This window comes from Lissotriton vulgaris, chromosome 1_1 (genome assembly GCF_964263255.1).
Source record: "Lissotriton vulgaris chromosome 1_1, aLisVul1.2, whole genome shotgun sequence".
Classification (NCBI taxonomy): domain Eukaryota; kingdom Metazoa; phylum Chordata; class Amphibia; order Caudata; family Salamandridae; genus Lissotriton; species Lissotriton vulgaris.
The window spans coordinates 115,136,106-115,150,885 of NC_141685.1; the positions used below are offsets into that span (position 1 = coordinate 115,136,106).

A 14,780-nucleotide genomic window follows, 5' to 3' on the forward strand; every position below is an offset into this window, starting at 1 on the left:
TGGTTACATGTTGTTAGGACAGGTACACTGGACCCCTTTAAATATTGTCCCCATTCTGTCCCCCTTTGTTGTATACGTAATATGAGGGGTTCCAGAACTTTCTGGTCCACTCTAGACCCTCTGGTCCTAGGTTATAAATATTGGAATGTTGTGCGGCCATTTTGTAGAGAGAGCTGAGCTGAGGAGAGGTGGTACTCAGGTCAAGGGCGAGCTGGAGTCCAGGCTGAGGAGCGAGGAGGTGGGCGCGCGGTAGAGGGTCTAACAGACTCTGGGGGCTGCTTCCTCTTTACTGTCTGATACCCCCCCTCAACCGTGGATCTGACCCGGCAGAGCCGTCTCCTCACGACATACCTGAGGTACCAGAGAAGAGAGACTTTCCCCCAGTAAGGATCGCTAGAAAAGATCTATGTAGATCTGAAAAGTAAGCGTGTCTGGGACTGCCTTATATCGGGGATTACCACAAAAAGAACTCTCGTGTAGTCAATTCCCTACCTGGTGGTTTCTAAAGGCAGGGCATAGAGATTCCCCTCAGCGACTGTGAGCCTGGCCAGAATCTGCCCCCCCTCTCTCTTCGTGGCTGTAGACTTACCAAGGCCGACCTGAGCTCCCAGTGAGAGCCGTAGGTGAAGTAGCCGAGGGCGGGTGAGAGACGGCCCCGTGCGAGACTTGATCTCCGACGGAGAGAAGCCTTCGAGTCCGCAGGATGTTCTGTCATCGGAGCTGACCCGGCGCTGAGGATTTGAGCCCGGAAGGGGAAAGGCAAGAGTGGGAGAGGCCGGGAAGGGAGGAGCCCGGACCTCCGAGGGGCGTGGAGAGGAAGGGACTCACAAGCACTGAGGCACTCCAGTTACCACGGACTCTCCCTGTATGGATGTGGCCGCCTTTAGCATACCGGGCCAGAATTAACCCCTACACTCCCCGGTTTGTCGCCATGATCCCTCAGACTGCTGGCATTGGCCGGATGGTCCGGTTGTAAAGTAAGCAGGGTAGCAGGCTGGGAAACAGAGGATATTGAATCCTCTCTGAGAACTCTCCCTTCACGCATAGCAGGCCGGAAAACTGAGGGAGAACTGTGGCATCATCATAACACAGTGTTAGTTAGGGAAAAAGAACTGAATGTAGCAGTGCTTTCAAGGGAGGAGGGTTAACACCTTTGAATGTACGCTAACTTTGACAACCCTCTCCCTACGCTTATGTGAAAGTGAGAAGAAGGTGAAACTAAATGGGAAACTGCATTTAGGGTGCCATGTTGTTGCAATCCACTAATGTCATTGGGGACTTTTCTTTGATGTATGCTAGCGGCTAATATTTACTGACTTTGGCTATGGTGCTTTAGCAATGGACAATGACGAAATCTCCCACTAGCCTGAGTCAAATTTGAGTAAACCAATACTTGTATGGGATGTGGTTGGAACCTTTTTGCCCTGATGTAAAACTAGGGCTAAAGGGAGATTCTTAGTAAAATGAAAGTTGGAACATGGGGTGTAAACTCAGAGTCAAGTACACTATGAGTAAAATGGTGAGATGTTAATCTAAAATAACTGCTGGAAGCCTGAAGTGCCAAGAGTTTCCCTGAGTTCTTTTGTTTTTGGTGAATAAGTGTAACATGTAAGACAAAACAAAGTGGTGCTCTATTTATGCAAATAAGTAAAGGTGGAAGTGCTTAATGCATTATAAGGTTGAACTACTGAAGGAGTAAACCTATCAAAAGATTTCTATAAAGCATTTCTATTTTTCTAACAAGGTGTGGTGTCTTCTTTCAGTGGATGGGCGCTGTGTTACTGTGATAAGTGCGACTCATGCATAACACGATTGCCTTTGAGATAAGTCCTTTCACTCTGTGCCAGGCTACCCTATGTGGACTGGTGACCCCAGGTCCAACAGAGAGTATATGTATGAAACACATTAGAAGAAGCATCTACTGCAGGAAAAGTAACCCAAGAGTAAAAGATCTCAAATGGGTAAGCTACCTCCGCACTCACCACAAAAATTACCGCCATGCCCTCCAAAGGGACGGTATACGTTTGCAAATGATTGCGTACCGCAATCCGACTATGCAGCGTATATCCACTGCGTCTGCCATTACGAAACAGAAAAGTCCGGTTCTAGACCAAACTGCGTAGCACAACTGGGTAGTAGTTCGAAAATAAAACCGTTTTGATAGATTCAAGCTTAAAAAGACCTATGTAACTATAGGTAGGTTTATCCGTCACCACCGTTATCCGGAAACAATGGTGAAGGCGTTAAGGAATGATAGTAGCGGGGGCGTGGCTTGGCCGCTGAGCGTAATGGCTGCTTGAATCTGCAGCTCTGCCAGCCGAGCTGAATATCCGACATAAATCCGACCCTAACACGGTACACCTCGGCTCCACCAGATGGGTGAGACTGTGTGGGCGCCCGGCAGCCGCTGTAGGTAAAATCAGGACAGCACAGGAAGATCTGGAGATGTGGCGGCGAACAAGGGCTGGATCTGGAAGTGAGGCCTGGACGAGCGGCTGAAGCCGGGCCCTCAAGTAGCGGAGCCGGCTGTGGAGGGGGAGCAGTGGCTTGGGCGCTGCCCGCTTGGCGCTGCGGGATGTGAGGTGGTGGACGCACGTAGCATCAAGCAGCGTGTTAAAGGCATCTGGCTCCACTCTGCACTGGCGGAAAAGACGGCTCGACAAGCGGAGGGAGAATCAGAAACTAGATGGTGGAGGGAAGACAAGGTGAGACGAGGGCCGATAGCATCTGAGGAGCTGCAAGCGTGTAAAAGTGATTTCGCTTTCTGGGTGACGACGCGACCTGTATGTGGGACCTGACAGAATGAGACGGCTGGTTCGGGAAAGTTTGGATTAATGAGACGTGAGGAGCACCGCGCCAATACAGAGATCGTCTGAGGAGAGGGCGGCCGCCATTTTGTATTCCCGGTGCTGCGGATCTACTGTGGTCCGAGGAAAAGGCAGCGGAAATAAATAAGTAAGGGTGCAGGAGGCGACTGCAGACATTTCGGTTTGGATTGCAGGGGAACACGCGCTCCTGGTAACTCATAACACCCATCAGGCTAATGTTGTGCTCTGCATGCGCCCCGCAGAGTAGTCACGTTGAGGGGACTGCACAGCGCTAGTGGATCCGAACAAGTGTTGACGGCGTGCAAACACTGTGCAGTGAGCTGGGACAGGTCTGGGACCCTAACAGACAACCCGGGAAGAGAGAAGGTACTCTGAGGAGCTGCACAGTGATACACTGACCCCTCCAAGCGAACCTGATTGGGCCCCCGGTCATTCATTTATTGGCGATCTGTGAGGCGTGAGAGACGGCGGCTACTGCCACAGACCACCATCAGGGGAGCCCAGGAAGAGAGTTGTGCCATATGTGCGGGCTGTGTGGCGACGACGATTTGTGCATGAGAGGTGAGCTCTGGGCATTGGTACTGCCACTGCTGCGCAGGTTGTACTCTGTGTGCTGGGGAGGTTAAGGAACTACCACCATTGCGGCTGAGAGCGGCCTTGCTCCGACCTACAATCCTTGTGACCCACACAGGGTCCTGAGCCAGCCTAAGGGAGAGACTGTGTCACACTGCTGAGCCGCTATACTGGGTTGGAGGGCGCTCCAGCGCTTGTTCACAATGGGGAAGCTGGAAACTAGACAGCCAAAAATAACGTTTGAAAAGAAGACGAATAAACAACAAGATGCGGGGGCAGCGGAGCGTGAACAGGGAGAGGACGGAGTGCAGGATCAGATGCCGGCTGACTATGTGAAAATTGCAAAAAACACAGTTGATGGACAGAAGAAAAGTGCAAAAAACACAGTTGATGACGATGTGAAACACATGTTTCAGGAACTAAAGGCTGGGCTGCAGGGCATCGATTCTAAAATGGACACTTTGCGGAGCTCATGGATAGGATCACGCAAGGAATGGACAAGCAGGAGGGAAGAGGCGGTGTCCTGGAGACAAGAGTCACAGAAACTGAGGAGGGTCACACGGAGATAGAGAAGAAAGTGAAAGGCATGGACAAAGTTTTAGCCTTGATTCAACAGAAGAATGAGGACTTGGAAGCGAGATCAAGACGTAACAACATACGTATAACAGGCATTGCAGAATCAACAGACATTCCAAACATGGCGCAATATGTGGAAACTATGTTTAAGGGCATGTTTGGGACCGATTTGTCCACCATGTTCCTCATAGAAAGGGCTCACAGGTCGTTGGGTCCTAGGCCCAAGCCAGGCGCAATGGAACAACCCATATTGGCACGAGTGCTAAACAACAGGGACCGTGACACAATCTTACGCTTGGCCAGAGAAAAGGGAGCAATTTAATATAACGGAAATAACGTAGCGTTTTATCCAGATTTCACCCTACAGGTACAAACAGCTCACAGGGAATTCATCCCGGCGGAAAGGATTTTCCAGCAGATCGGCACGAAATACGCCTTGCTATATCTGGCCAAATTGAGGGGCCAAGGTCCAGGCAGACCCACCTTCTTTGTTGACCCTGGTGCTGCACTTGCATATGCTAAGCAACAAGTGAAAGAACACCGCAATCAGACGAACTCGGACAACGCCACATCTGGAAACAGACTGAGTGACATTGAATGACTTGGTACAATATGAATAATACAGCAGATACTAGGCATGTGTACACCTGTGCCAAGTCAAGCCCAAAAGGGAGCTGATTCAAAATGGGAGGGTGAGTGGGGTGCCCATTTCAGGAGGACATTCAGAAATTTCACCGAACATCACTCGGGAACTATGATTAAGGATGGGGCCTTGAGGGGTATACGTGGTGCGAGCAGCTCTGCCACCCCGTCAAGAGTACGGGGAGAACGGCGGTCACTCTGCATGCCCCAAGGGATGAATCCCATGTACCAATACATGATGCTATGGAATGTATGGTTTGGGGTATTGGGGGGGACAACACAACCTGATTGGGAGGTTGGTGTGGGTGGGGGGGAGGGGATGTTGGGACACGAATTCACAAGATAAGGATAATTGGGGTGGATAATGCTCAGCCAGTTCGGGGGGACAGAGCGGCAGGGATACACGATGTTTGGTTATGTTTGCTGCCTGATTGGCCTCACAGTTACACTAGCTCGAAACTTCAGATCAAGTGCAATACCACACATAGGTCTTCCGGGGTCTGGCTGTAGTCACTCTGAGAGAATGTATGACCTGGCTCGCTGCTGCATACGGAAATGGCTGACTGAGTTGGGAGGCCTAATTGTAGCTTGTTTTACGTATGATGGGGTCCCCTAATAAGACGGTTAATTGTCTATCCTGGAATATCCGAGGGCTGAACGACAGAAGGAAAGCGAGATTAATTCACTCATACCTGATGCGCCATGAGGTAGATATCTGTTTATTGCAGGAAACTCATTTGGCCTCTACCACCACTAACATGCTTAAACACTACAGATGGGGTGAGATTGTTGAAGCACCTTTTTCAAACTATACTAGAGGGGTAGCCATCCCCATACGCAGAGGTTTACAATGGAAAACTCACACATCCATAATAGATAAGGAGGGTAGATATATTTTACTGCTAGGAACACTGTGTGCTACTCCGGTACTGATTGTCAATGTGTATGGGCCAAATGTGGATAGTCCGAGTTTCTTCAGCACACTGTGGCAAAAGGTCCAGTCATGTGGCCAGGCGGCGATATTATGGGGCGGAGACCTGAATGTGGTCCTATCCTCCGAGGTGGACAGACAGGGTACGGCCCGTGAGCACCACCCTAGAGCTGCAGGCTTTCTGAGAGATCTGATGATTGAAGAATGGCTGGTGGATGCCTGGAGAGCTCTACACCCGGATGGACGCGAGGGCACGTGTGTGACTGCACATAGAAATGCATGGTCCAGGATTGATTATTGGTTGATGTCCAGAGATCTACATGCACGTCTGGCAGTGGCAGAACATCTGCCAAGGTCCTTTTCTGATCATGCGCCTGTGTGTGTACGCTTGAAGATTCCTCCACAATACATACGTCCTTTTAGCTGGAGATTTCCCTCAGGAGCATTGCTGGACCAAGTGTTTAGGGAAGAACTGAGGGCAAAACTGTCTGAATACTTTGAATTAAATGAAGGCACGGTGGACTCACCAGGTGTCCTGTGGGAGGCGTTCAAGGTGGTGACCCGAGGCAGCTGCATGGCGCTAAAAACAGGGGTGCTTAGATCTATACAGAACACATTGAGTAGCCTAGAGAAGGATATTGCGAATCTAGAGAGAAGTAATAGGGAAAGTCCATATCCGTTCACTCAAGCAGTAATTAGAATCAAACTAACGGCCTTCCAAGAAGAAGCTGAAAGGGAAACAGCGTACCTTAATAAATACGCACAAGCTAGGAGGTATGGGGAGGGGGACAGAGCAGGGAAGACATTAGCCGCATTGCTACGAGCGCCACGCGGGGCAGAATATATAACAGAATTACAAGGATCGAGCGGCGAGACGGTGAGAGAACCACAGGCCATATTGCATACAATGACGGAATACTACAGAATGTTATACACCACTCGCACAAATGCTAATGAGACTGACATAGCAGATTATCTGGACACGATAGCGTTGGCCTTGTTTAATGATGGAGCCAGACGATACATGGACCAGTCTTTCACAATAGAGGATGTTAGAGAAGTGATTGCTGGAATGCCGGCTGACAAAGCCCCGGGTCCGGATGGACTGACGGCTGCGTTCTACAAAGAGTATATAGACATAGTTGCTCCAAGACTGCATCAGGTGTATAAGGAGGCCACCTACACTCAGAGAAGCCATGATAATTACTCTTCAAACCTGATAAAGACCCGATGTACCCAGAGTCCTACCGCCCCCTCTCCTTAATTAATCTGGATGCGAAAATATACGGCAAATTGCTGGTAGAAAGACTGAAACCCAGGCTACCGCAGATAGTGCTCTCGGATTAGTCGGGATTTGTGCCTGGTCGCGCCACATCACATAATTTGAGAGTTCTCTTCGGCCTACTCCATTATTTAGACCCTAGTGTGCAGGCAGCTGCCGCTTTACTGGATGCCACTAAGGCATTTGATTCCCTAGAGTGGAAGTTTTTATTTGCTCTGTTTTCCCGCATGGGGTTTAGCACGATATTTATTCAACAGATCACGCTCCTCTATGCGTCTCCTACGGCACGGCTGACAGTCAACGGTCAGATTTCGGAACCGTTTGGAATAACCAGGGGCACGAGACAGGGCTGTCCTCTGTTGCTGCTGCTCTTCGCCATAGCCACAGAACCCCTTGCGCGCGGCTGCGACAACACCACACTCATCGCAGTATTGGCTTCACCTCTAGAGGACTGCTCGTCTCGATGTACGCAGACGACATGACCATTTATATGACTAAGCCTGCAGAACACTTTGACCCACTGATGAGGGAATTCATACGGTATGGGGGCCTCTCAGGCATAGAGGTCAATTGGACCAAATCTGTAATGATGCCCTTGACTGATGGCATCACTAGGTGCAGTACAGAATTTCCCATAGCCTGGACAGACGACAGTGTTAAGTATTTGGGGATTTGGTTCAGTAGATCAGTGCAGGAAATATGGTTAGCAAATTATGGAAAAGTGGTGAACTGGATGGAGGGAAAAGTGCAGAGATGGAAAAATGTGCCTCTCTCCCTGACGGGTCGAATAGCTATAAGTAAAATGGTAATTCTACCCAAACTGTTATATTTATTCGTGAATATCCCTATTCCCCTCAACGCCCACTTTTTTAAACGGCGGCGAACTGTGTTTCTGGAGCTAGTTTGGGCAGGACGTCAACCTAGAGTTTCATGGAAGCTATTGACACTACCATTCAGCCAGGGTGGGCTTGCTGCTCCAGACTTTGAACTATATGCGTTCAGTGCTCAGGCGCAGTTCTTGCATTTTTGGCAGCACCCCATCCCATACCAACCGCATGTAGCGATTAAGATTGACATTGCTTCTCCAACCCCACTGAATACGACGGCTTACCACCCTTACAAGAAATCCCCATCGGACATAAACACAGTCGAAGTGACTAGATGGGCCTGGTCGAAAATAGCACACAGGGCGGTTATGTCGGAGCTTTATGCTCCGTCGATGCCGCTGGGAGGTAATCCTCTGCTGAGACCTCTAACGGACAAAGCGGTGATGGAGAGAGCGCGTAATCATGGCTTAAAACTTGCAGGAGACTTATACCCTGCTGATGAATTTCTGACGCTGCAACAGATGTGCGCAGCGGAGGAACCGACGGCCTCGGACATGTTGCTCTATTACCAGCTGAGGGCCGCATGAAAAGCTAGATACCCAGAGTTCCCGAAGGCGCCTCCCCCGTTACCGGCGCTGGAAGATGTATTGTCTAATAGCTCTCCTCGAAAACTGATCACTCGTATTTACAGGAACACACAGGAGCACTCACCAATACTTGTGTGCACATCCAGTACTGAGTGGGAAAGGGAATCAGGCACGGCAATTAGTGAAAAGCAGTGGGCATTTTGTTGCTGGCAGCTTGAGAACCTGTCTCCTAATTATAGGCTGAGGCTAATACATTTTAACTTTTTGCATAGAACTTACCGCACGCCTAAACAGCTTCATCGAATGGGTCTTCAGGCTGATGCGAATTGTTGGAGATGTGGAGCTGCCGATGCGAACTTCTTCCATCTGACATGGGGGTGTAGGCATATTGCGCTCTATTGGGAGGAAATCTTAGGATACATCGGGAGGATTATAGAAGTGGACTTGAGGCCGAGTCCATTGCTGGCACTGTTGGGTTTTGTTCTGGAGATGCCACGAGGGTCTCGTAAGCTGACCGCTTTGCTGCTGCTGCCGGCTAAACGACAGGTAGCTTTACATTGGAAGAAAGCAGCTCCTCCTGCAGTGGCAAGATGGATCCAATCGGTCACATACTGTAGGGACCAACTGACTAATTATTGGGAACTTATGCCAGCCAGAACACGGCCTCTGGACATTTGGGAACCATTTGCAGAATGGCTGGGTCGTGGTGGCGCGGAACAGTGAGCATGTTCGATTGAATGGGAGTGCTTGTCTGTGGGATGTGAGTAGTGTAATGTGCAAAAGACATGAATCTGGCGCGGATGTTCGTACTTGTGGACTATCAATAGGGGGAGGGTTGAGGGAAGTCTGAGACTGGGAGGATTGATCGCAGCTAGAGCCAGAGGACTTATTTAGATATGATGGAGAACCAAATGGGTAATTTGCAGCCAGGCTTGGATGTGGTATTAAGTATTAAGCATTAGTGACAGTTCACAGCTTCACCTGAACAATATTAACATGCGTTTACGCACAGGCAGAAGATACAGTATGGTAACACCTCAGATTCGCCACCGGACTGCACTGGTTGTCGGAAATATGGCTGTGTTAACGCACCTAAATGCTTGGATATGTCATGCTGCCGGCCTGCGGGTTGTAGGCTACAAAAGCTGTGTGAGCTGTGACATTGGCAATAAATGTTTTTAAAAAAAAGAAGAAGAAAAAAGGACTGATAGTAGCACTACTCAAGCGCCTCGTATATACGACCAAACGTTGGGCGCCATGTTGCAGGGATTCCGTTCCTATACAGAACTGTGCATAGAGACCTAGGACCTCAGTGAATTAGGGTACACCAAACTCACCTTAGTACCTAACATCCCCTACCAGACTAGCATCAGTGACTCATCGGTTCTTCGTCCTATAGTGAAAACCCCAATGATTAGTCAACCCAGAACATGAAACTTAGGATTCCTCAGGTAAGGTGGAAACAAGAACACTCTTTCATTATACTATCATATCAGTCCAAAACAAGGAGTAAATGAGACACAAATAAGTTTGAAATGTTTATTTCTAACAACGTGTTCTAATGAGCAGCATCTTTGCTAGTATAAGTAAACGTATTATAAAAAGCAGGTTGTCAGCATTGTTACTGCTCCATAAAATACAAAGGGAGAAAGCATGTTATAATGCTAAAGGGAAACAGGTTATACATATACCTATATTTCGCCCTCCCTAGATAGCAAGTTATTTTATAACTAATTAAGGTCTCACAGGTTTACATGGGTGGCCCCATACCTCTGGTAATCAGCAGGAGTGGATCACATCATATTCTCCTCAAGCTCTCAGCACACAAATGTTCTCCAAGTGTGTCTATTCATGCCCACCCAGTGCATTATTAAACGTGCCGAACCTCAGAGGTGGCCACAGCTGCATACATGTGATGGATAGAACGTGCGCTGATCAGTTAGAACAACAACCTCAGTGTCTAAGATAACCTTGACGGTGTCAGCGCATACTGTGCAGACTAAACTATCGAAGCAGGCTAGAAATGCAGCAAAACAAGTTATTCTCATGTGAAGCAAAGCATCTATCGTTTCTCTAAACACCAGCGCAGAGTATGTCATGTGCAAAGCAGAGCAGGCAAGGAAAAATGGTGTTTAAACTTCTAATAAGCTCATGCTAACTTAACACTATATAAATGTACGGGTCATCTCCACGACACTTTGTTGAACTAAAACACTGTGGTGTTTCTGTCTAACTCACTCCAAAGTTAGACTGCTGAAAAGACTCGAGGCCAACTATCTACAAACAACCCAAATCAACGTAAGTTTCTACACTTTTTAGTTTTACTGGAGCAATATATATTTAATGGCCGAATATCAATCAATACTGAGACAAGATGTCCGTGTCTCTTCCCGTTTTTTCCACTACAGGCCCAGCCTTAAAGTTCTTGAGAAACCTGACTGAGTCTCTTTACTGATAAAGGTACTTCACCCACTACAATAGTTAATAGTCTCAATAGCGAGAAAGAGCCCATATTTATTTGTCCATTCTATTAAACCAACAGGTTACACCGTGCCCAGCCCTGACGAAAATCCAGCGACATAACAATGGGATTGGAAACATAACAACTTTTCCTTTTCATTCACAAAGGGACATTCACTAGTCCATGTCTAACTAGTTTTCTGAGGACGCCTTCACCTAAAGATTTAGCCCCACAGAAAAACTGCCCTTGTGACAGCAGTCCTAACTAAGGCGTTAAGTAGCAGGCTTCAGGATTGCTTGTTGTAGCTGATTATGTTGGTGTAATTATTACATGTTATTTAATTTTAGTAACATTATTGTTGTAGCTTGAAGAATTCATGTCTATTCTTCAACTGTTAATTGTTTAAAAATATTGGATGTAAACGGATTGTGTTGCGCTCAGACATATGTACTTGTAAAAAAGCATTTAAGTACATAAAAAATGTATGTGATAAAAGTCAAATTTGGCTATGAACAGTATGGTCAAGACACTAAGTCTGCTTAAATAAATAGCAGCATTCTAAAGTAGTACCTAGGGGATCTTCTTTCTTTCTAAATACTTTCTAAAAGTGGCATTTGCAAACGCGCAATTTAAAAACCATCTTTAGTAAAATATGTGTTAATAAATTCTGAGTTCAGAGAGCCTAAATTTTATTTTTCCATCTTATCCCTATGGGAAGATATGCTTAAGAATGTTACAAAGCATTCCTCATTCTGTCCTATGGGGCAAGCTAGCCTTTCAATAGTGAAAAACGAAATTGGCAGTATTTCACTATCAGGACATGTTACACACATCAGTACATGTCCTACCTTTCACATACACTACACCTTGCCCGGGGGGTACCTTGAGCCAACCATAAGAGTGTCCTATATGTAAGAAAAGGGAAGGTTAGGGCCTGGCAAGTGTGTGCACTTGCCACGGCGACATGGCACTTAGCAGACTGCGCACAGGCATTGCAGTGGCAGGCCTGAGACATCTTTTTAGGGCTACTCATGTGGGTGGCAGAATCAGTGCTGCACTAGTAGTATTTGATTTACCAGCACCGGCACACCCAGTGCATTTTACTAGGTACTGACCAGTAAATCCTAACCTGCCAATCAGGGAGATCCAATCATATTAACAATTTACACAGAGAGCATATGCACTTATGCACGGATTAGCAGTGGTAAAGTGCCCAGAGTCCTAAAACCAAGAACAACAGATCATGAAAAAAATAGGAGGTGGAAGCAAAATGTTTGGGGATAACCCTGCAAAAAGGGCCACATCCAACAACCCTCAAGACCTGGGTGTTCGAATAAGCCTACAGGACCTGCAAGCGCCTGGATAACCTATTGGGCGATTAGCCGGGCTTTATAAATCCTGCTCGATTGAAGCCTTGATCACTGTGGAATTAACAGTTAACCTTTCATAAACAAGCAAAGCGACCAGTTTTTTTATAGCCTCTATCCAAGTATCGATGTCTTCAAGATGGTGACACACTGACCTATCAATTGCTCCTACTATCCATTCAAGGACTGAGGATTTAACTTCGTATTCTCCCCGCTGCGTTTCTTTGGTCACCAGATGGGTCCGTACAGTTCAGTAGTTTTATGTTTTTTTATGTTATTTGGTGGGAGTCCAGTTGGAGAGGAGTGTGGTACAGCACTGTTGAATTTGTCATGACAGTTTATTATAGTAGACTCTGGAACAGGAAAAGGGCTTGGTCATGCTGCTTAGTGACAATGAGTCAGCTTTGTAAACAGGACACATCACTGGATGTGTTATCTCGTCACCACACCCATAAGTGACATTGTAGACCACATCAATCTACGTATGCGGGCATAGAGTTGATAAAATTGATACAAGGTCTCTTGTCTTGTGTTGATGGTTTAAAATTTGTCTTGTGCTTATATACATAACCAAAAGACACACAAATTATGGACGGAATTCGGAATAATTCAAACATTCACCCCCAGTCAAGTGATCTGGGTTAAATCCATTGTTCTTTTGCTCACCATGCCAAGCCAGTTAAGACTTAACCATATTCAAATCATTGGCCCTGCTCCTCATGGGTACAGTCCAGCTTGAACTTTCAAGGCAGGTCCTCCCTGGACCAGAAACAAGCATACTGGGACCGGTTTAGGGTATCACCCCTCATCAGTCATCTTGAATCCAGTGTACAGTGAGCCCGGGACCCACGTCTAGGCATACCCGTGGCCCTTTATATGGTTTCTCCCCAGGGTGGGCTTTCCCATGATACATTGGCTGTGAGGTGCCTTTCTAATAAATGCCTTGTCACTTTCTGTACATTCATACAGATACTTCATTAAAAACACTTTGTCACATTCTCCAGGAACTCGTCCAGAGATCTGCAAAGCCATCCGTTACTTCATCACCTAGCTCGCCATTGCCTCTGAACACTACATATTCATAGCAGATCTCAGCTTCCACAAGGAAGACCTAAGCGACGTCAGCACTGCCAACCTAATAGAAAGCATGAGCAACATCAGCCTCATCCAACTCGTCATCGACCCAACACACATCGTTGGGCACACGCTTGACTCCATCCTCATCTCCAGCGAACCAATCAAGTACCACCATGTCACAGAACTCACCTGGACCGACCAACTCCATTGTCCACTTCACCATCACAGGGCACAATACTACGGCAACCAAAGCCAAACAACCCAGCGCAACTGGAAAACGTTCTCAGATGAGAACTGAAACACTCGCCATGCCAACTGTCTGGACACAGCTCTAGACCTTAAACAGGCCCTCAGGAACTTCACAGACTGGATCACCGACTATGCCACCACGACCAAGATCAGAGAATCGGCAAAGAGTGTCAACCTCTTTACCCTGGAACTTCAGACCTCTAAATGAAACTGTTGTTGGCTAGAAAGAAGATAGCGTACCAATAAGGATCCAGTGCACTACACCACCTTCAGGACATCGATCAACCACTACCACCTCCTCAAAGAAGAGAGCGCTCACATGCTGGATAAAGATCAGATCAAACCACAGCAATGAGCACTTCACCATCATGGAATTCAGCAACCCTGCAGCCACAGAGAATATCATAACTCCCTCCTAGGATCTGTGCTACACACTTGCTGACTACTTTCATTAGAAGATCGCGGTCATCTGCAGGGACTTTGAACCTCAGCTCTCTGCAAGTGACAGCCTCGCCCTCCTCACACCCACTGACACTAACTCTGACCTCGGGCCACTTCCTGGGATACCCTCATTGCACAAGACACCACCTCTATAATGAACACAATGCACTCTGGGGTACCCGCTGATCCATGCCCCACCATATCTTTAACCTCAGGAGCAAGGTGATCAGATTAGAGCTCACAAACCCACATAACAGATCGATCGCCTTGGCCCCCTCTGCAGAAGAGTGGTAACATGTAGAAGTGAAACCCCTCCTAAAAAACATTCAGCAGACCTAGAGCAGCTGAAGAACTCCTGACTGATACCCCTGCTCTCGTTCCTGGCCATAGTCTTTGAGAGGACAATCAAGAGTACGCTGACCAGACACCTGGAGCACAACAACCTCCTGGACTCCTCCCATTCAGGCTTCCATGCCAATCAAAGCACAGAGACTGCCCTGATAGCAGCCACAGATGATATCAAAGCCCACCTGGACCTCAGTCAAAATACAGCCCCATCCTCCTCGACCTCTCGGCTGCCTTTGACATGGTCTCCCACCAGATCCTGATCGACAAGCTCCACCACATCGGAATCCAAGGAAATGCCCTGAAATGGATCGCCTCCTACCTCAACAGAAAAACTCTGAAAATCAGACTCCTGCCCTACTCCTGAGCCCAAGCACATCATCTGTGGTACCCCACAAGGATCCTCAATTATCCCCACCTTCTTCTACACTAACATGATACCCCCAGCCAACATTATTAGATCACACAGACTGAAAGTCATCTTCTACACCCACCTCACCAACTCCAGAGACAACTTACATAGGTGCCCGGCCGACATTACCGACTGGATGAAGCACAACTGCCTAAAACTGAACACAGACAAGACGGAAGTCC

At 47.6% G+C, this 14,780-nt stretch overlaps 1 protein-coding gene across 1 annotated transcript in view; it reads left to right on the forward strand.

Moving 5' to 3' along the window:
* LOC147737670 (uncharacterized) overlaps positions 1–14,780 on the forward strand; it is a 235,558-nt gene that overhangs the window by 163,213 nt on the left and 57,565 nt on the right. The gene's annotated exons all lie outside the window — the stretch shown is intronic.